This window comes from Lepidothrix coronata, unplaced genomic scaffold (assembly GCF_001604755.1).
Source record: "Lepidothrix coronata isolate B3197 unplaced genomic scaffold, Lepidothrix_coronata-1.0 Scaffold67, whole genome shotgun sequence".
NCBI lineage: Eukaryota > Metazoa > Chordata > Aves > Passeriformes > Pipridae > Lepidothrix > Lepidothrix coronata.
Genome location: NW_016690247.1, coordinates 2841499 through 2847415, shown reverse-complemented (window position 1 = coordinate 2847415; position 5917 = coordinate 2841499). Strand labels below are relative to the sequence as shown.

Sequence of the window (5917 nt, the reverse complement as noted above, 5' to 3'; positions counted from 1 at the left end):
CATTTAAAGAATATGGTATGTCTTTTTCAATTCTGCATTCTAGGATTCTGAAGGAACTTCATAAAAAGCTTTGACTTTCACTTATATGTATCACAGTCAGTGAAGGGCTTACTTAGTATTCTGGTCTTATGCATTTACCATAATTTTAAAAGTTGCCATAATCTGGAAAAATAAAACATTATTTAGGACTTTTCTTATTTTATAATGAAAATAGCATGGGGAAAACGCCTTTTAAAATGCTTTATGATCTCTCTTGATCCATATGGACAAGAGTTTAATTCCTGAAGCTGATTCCTTTTCTGCTGTTACACATAACACTTCTTTTTCACTTGAAGATAGAAACACACATACCTTTAATTATTGACAAATGTGATATCATCTGCCTTGACTGCCCAACACTTAACCCAGAAAGATCTGCTTATAGCATAAAGTATAGAAATACTCACATGCAAAAACCCAAAGTGAACAATTTTAAGGCACATTATACCTTGAATTATTGATTTCACCTCACACAATACATTGACACGAACACAGTAGAGATCTCGTTTGAAACTCCTCCTTAGTGTAGCGGTTTAATGTTAAAGTGAGTCTAGCAGGTTAATCCATGGGAATATCAGATGTCGACTGGCATATCCGCCTGTGCCAAGAGCACATGCTCAGGGAGGTGGAAACATCTGGCTTAAGTTTGCTTCTACTCAAAGCTACGGAAAAGCAAATCAGCTCTAGGCTTGATAGCTGTGCTCCTGTGAGAGTGTGTCATCTGAGACGATGGTTATGAGCAGAAACCAGGGTCAATGACACAAAATAGTTTTGGTTTCATACCTCGCTTGCCCTCTGCTGTGCACCAACACTGCAGAGTTAGCCCAGGTCAGATCATGAAGGACACCAGAAGAAGGTGGTTTGTTGTGGGGGTGCTGTTACGACCCACCCCAGGAAAAGGGGAGAGGGGGGTAACTCAGGTTTTTATCAATAATTCCCTTGGGGTGGATTAAAGTGAAATGACACTAAATAATCGGTGGCTAAAAACATATACTGGCAAGGTTTATTTTAACAATTCTGTATCAACAGGCATGCTAGCAGTTTGGGTGCTGTCATACAACAGTGTGACACAGAGATAACCTTTGCGGGGGGAAAGAAAATGCATAGGGGAGAGAAAGGCAGGATAAGAGCAAGGGAGAGCAAGGGAAAGAAAAGCTGAGAGTGGACAGATGTATATAGTCACTGCCCACGGGGTCCAGCGATGCTTCCATGGCTGTCAGTTGAAGTGGTGGCCTTGATCTGCTGGGGCTGAAGGAGGGAAGCCCCCATACTCCAAGAAGTTATGAGTTATATCCATGGTCAGTGTCACGGGCCATGCCTCCAGCCTCCAACATCTCCTGGGTCTGTGCTGAGTTTTTTGTGTCTCGCCTGGTTCCCGCCTTTTCAGATCAGCAGCGGGAGGGAGGGGCCTGATTGCTCATCAGATGTATCAACAGTCCAAAGCCTGCAAGCTCAGCTCTTGCCTTCTCAGGGCTTCACACCTTCAGCACTGGAGGGAGGGAGGGGCCCGACTGCTCATCAGAGGTATCATGCAAGTCAAAAGCCTGCAAAAGTCTCCTAGAATGCATAAATCATTAACCATTTCAGTCTCTGACAGGTGCTGGCTGAAATCTAATTGCTGCTCTGTCATAGCTTATCTCTGGACAATTTTCTGTGCTTTGGATCTTCATCTCCAAAAGATTAATTCTCTAATTATCACAGTATTGTACAGATAATTCAATTTATGACTGCCATGGACTTCGATACTGTTGTAATGAGGCTCATATAAAACACTTTAGAGAGGTCCTTAGAGCTATCCTCTACAAAAATGCAGCAAGCTGGACAAGCAGAGATTACATGCCTTAGGCAAAAGACATCCAGAAGCTTCAGGAAGTATTTATTTACTTCTTATTGCTGGACGAAGGAAACAAACAGCAAACATTTAGTTCTCCTCTCTTCCTAGAGAGAGAGGAAAAAATGAAACGTGCAAAAATTTATTCACTGAAAGAGTGGTCAGGCATGGGAACAGGCTTCCCAAGGAAATGGTGGAATAATCATCCCAGGAGGTGTTCAAAAAAACATGTAGACATGGCACCTGGGGACATGGTTTAGTAGTGGACCTGGCAGTGCTGGGTTAATGGTTGGACTCAATGATCTCAGAGGTCTTTTCCAACCTTCATAATTCTCTGATTCTATTATAAAAAGCACTTGTGAAATTATAAAGTCAAGTTATTCAGACCCACTTGTCTTTATGGGAGATTTCAGCTTCCCAGACATAACCAGGAATATCACAGTGCTGTGAAAAACAGGTCTTGAAAATTCTTGAAGTTTGTAGGAGATAACTTCTTGTCACAGGTACTCAGTGAGGCAATTGGGAAAGATGCCTCCTAGACTTGCTGTTTGTAAATAGAGGAGGATTCATGGGGGATGTGATGGGAGGTAGCTGTCTTGGCCACAGAGATCATAACATGGTTGTGTTTAAAATTTTCAGTGCAATGAGGAAAAAAGACAGCAAGCAGAGTTGCTACCCTGGACTACAGGAGAGCAAACTTTAAGCTATTTAGGGAGCTATTTAGCAAACTACACTGGGAATCTGCTTTTGAGGCTTAGGAGTCCTCTAGTGCTGATTGTTATTCCAATCTACAAAAACAGTGTGAGGGAAGATCCAGGAAACTACAGACCTGTTTGTCTAACTTTAGTTCCTAGAAAAAATGTGGAGAAGATTATACTGGGTTCTGCTGAAAGGCATTTAACAGATAACTCAGTCCTCGGGCACTGTCAACGTGGGTTCACAGAAGGAAAGTTGTGTTTAACTAATTTGATACTCTTCTATTTTAAAGTCACCCTTCAAGTGGGTGAGGTGAAGGTGGTGGATGCAGTTTTTCTGGGTGTTAGTAAGGCTTTGGATACTGTTCCTCACAGCACCTTCTGGACAAGTGGTCCAACTGTGGGATGTGTGGGTACAGGGTGCACTGGGTGAAGAACTGGCTGAAGGGCAGAGCTCAAAGGGTTGTACTGAATCTGGCTGGTGATCGGTCACCAGCTGTGTTCCTCTGGGTTCAATCCTAGGGCCAGTCCTGCTCAATATATTTATCAACAATCTGGATGCAGGAGTTGGGTGCACCATTAGCCAGTTTGTTTATGGTACCAAAATGGGAAGTGTGGGTTTTTTGAGAGACAGGAGGCCTTTTTAGAGGGATCTAGACAGATCAAGGCTGTGTCCATGGGAACTATCTAATTAGCTCCACTGCTCCCATGGAAAACAGCCCAACACTTTGTAACATTCCAAACCCCTCAAACTTCAGTTGTGGGTCTGTGACTTCACCCCACAATTTCTTTACCAAAAGGATGGTCAAACACTGAAACAGGCTTCCTCGTTGATGCCCCGAGCCTGTCAGTGTTTAAGAGGCATTTGGAAAATGCATTTAACAACACACTTTAACTCCTGGGCAGCCCTGAATTGGTCAGGCAGTTGGATTGGATGGTTGTTGTAGGTCCCTCACAGCTGAAATATTCTATTCAGTTTAGTTCTATTCCTGTGACTCACAGATGGTGATTACAAAGCAGCTCTGGCCCCACACTGCTGACTGTGCTGAGAGTCCCCAAGAGTCCGCTTAGGAACCTGTGTGTGTTTTTTCATCACTGTGTTAATGAGAGTTAACAATACTATAGACAAAGTTCATTTTAAAAGTTGCCATTTCCAGCCTTGATGTCAGAAGTCACCTGTAGGTAGGAAATAGTTTCACTGGTTTTATTAAGCAACTTAGTTGTTCATTTAGCCTCAGCCTTCTGGGGTTACAGGCAACCAGAACAGGTTTCTTGAACCACTTGCACCCAGTACCTCATTAGAGAGCATTTAGTAGATTATATTTCCAATGTTGTTACTACAAATTAAGACATTCAGGGCAGACAGTTCCAGAAAATCTGAAATTCGACCAAATGAAACTCACTACCTTAATCATTTGGAAGATTATTTTGTACAGGACTGAAGTTTCTTTGTTCTGTGTTCTTTTTCTTTTTCCCTAAAGGGTAGTATTGTTTCTACAAGATGGTAGGAGTGGAAACCTATAAATGACTCTTGATGGGTTGCAAACTGCAATCCTCTTGCAGCTGAACAGAACAGTCATCCTAATTAAAAACTTGGTAACATTCTGTACAATGTCATGACCTGGCAGAATCTTTCATCTATAATTAATTATACTCCTCATTTTTTATAGGCTTTTATTTTATTTTTTTTTTAGAAAAAGGAATGACAGTATTTGCCCTGATCTATTTAACTGTCAGAGAGTGAAATTTTGAAATTTTGGATTTGATTCACAACAATGAAAACTAAATCAGATGCATAAGTCCTGAAAATTACCTTAAAACTAACTCAAGCTTTGTTTGCTTTTACCACGGTAGAGAAATAGATTTTTTTTTTAATATAAAAATAAGTGAGGAAAATATGCACTTACTTACCTTTATTATCTGGAAATTGCTGTCCATTTTTTCCACTTTGATAATGTAGGAGCTGTAGAGCTAAAAGATAGGTTTGGAAGGCATTTGTTTTAAAATTTACTCTTTGGAGAGTTACTGGATTTATACACTTTTTTATGGAAAAGGGCAAAACAAAACCAAAAAGCTACAATATATAAATAGACCATGCACCTAGTTATGTACTATAAATCATGCAGATGAGTATTTTTAACTGAGGAAGGAAGACACAATATAGCTGTTTCTAAGCCCTAAGGTGATGATATTCTGTTGTTCTGGAGACACTAGAAATGCACATAGACGTTGAGCTTACTTCTCAAAGGGAACTGATAAATGAGAGAAGGCATCCCAAGGGGTTCCCTTAGTTTAACAAAACCAAAAGTACTCTTCAATACATTGCTTTTTCCTCACGTCTTTCCTCAAATAAAATGAATTATGCACACAGATTGTTTCTTGTCAGTTTGGATGCTGTGGAATTTCTGTTGTAACAAACAGGGCTCTGAGGACTTCTCTGTAAATGCTTTTCCTGTTTATTTATGTGGGTTTTATCAATACACACGCTTATCTCAACACCAACATCTTATCTCCCCCTCAAAAAAACCCGAAACCCAAACATTATTAAGTTGGAGATGCTGAGATATGTTGTAAGTTGCTGCCTCTCTGCATCTTTCCATCTGCAGAGCAAATGGAATAGGAAAGTTTACATTCCTGCAGGATTGATTGTGAGATTTTTTTTACATCCCTTATATACTTTGAAAATGGATTCTCTGGCTGTTCAAGTTAATTTTATAACTAAATTAGCTGTAGGATTTAGGAATAGTCATGCACAATTAAAATGAAAAGTACATACAAAAAAACAACCTGAGGGTGTTTTTTGTGGTAACTCCATTCTATACACGGATATGGCAATTTTTTTTTTTTTCAAACAGACACAATTCTGCCTTTTTCCCCTGATAGCCCAAAAAATGAGCTGTGTCAGGATCCAGAAAATATGTAGAGCAATGGCTGACACTCAGACACCCAGTCTGGAAGATGTTTTCTGAGAGCAGTTGGGACATATATTCAAAAGGAGATACGATGCTAAAATACACTTGTAGCTTTTTTCTTTAAAAAAACCAAGCTGCAGCAGTATCTGGCATTATATTATCTCAGTAGCTGCAATATTTACCCAGAAAATGTTGAGAACTAACTTGTATGCTTTGAGAAGATTTTCCTCTGTAGTCAGCAATCTGCTCTTTCACGTCCATTCTCTTCTTACCATATGAATCTTTCCTCCTTTTTAACACAGGCAAACGCTTTGAATGTATCTACATGTTTTGCATTCAACGGAGAATGGATTTAAACAAGAAATAATCTTGAGGGCAAGTCAAGACTTCAGGACTCTACGCTCCTAAGTCAAGCCATTGGGCACCAATGGCAAAGCATT

At 40.1% G+C, this 5917-nt stretch overlaps 1 long non-coding RNA gene across 1 annotated transcript; it reads left to right on the top strand.

Moving 5' to 3' along the window:
- Positions 1 to 979: 979 nt before the first annotated feature.
- LOC108498949 lies at positions 980 to 5546 on the top strand. The gene is made up of 4 exons (XR_001875355.1): positions 980 to 1085; positions 3130 to 3136; positions 3233 to 3235; positions 5536 to 5546. It is a non-coding gene; the product is annotated as an uncharacterized LOC108498949 (long non-coding RNA).
- The last annotated feature ends 371 nt before the right edge of the window (positions 5547 to 5917 follow it).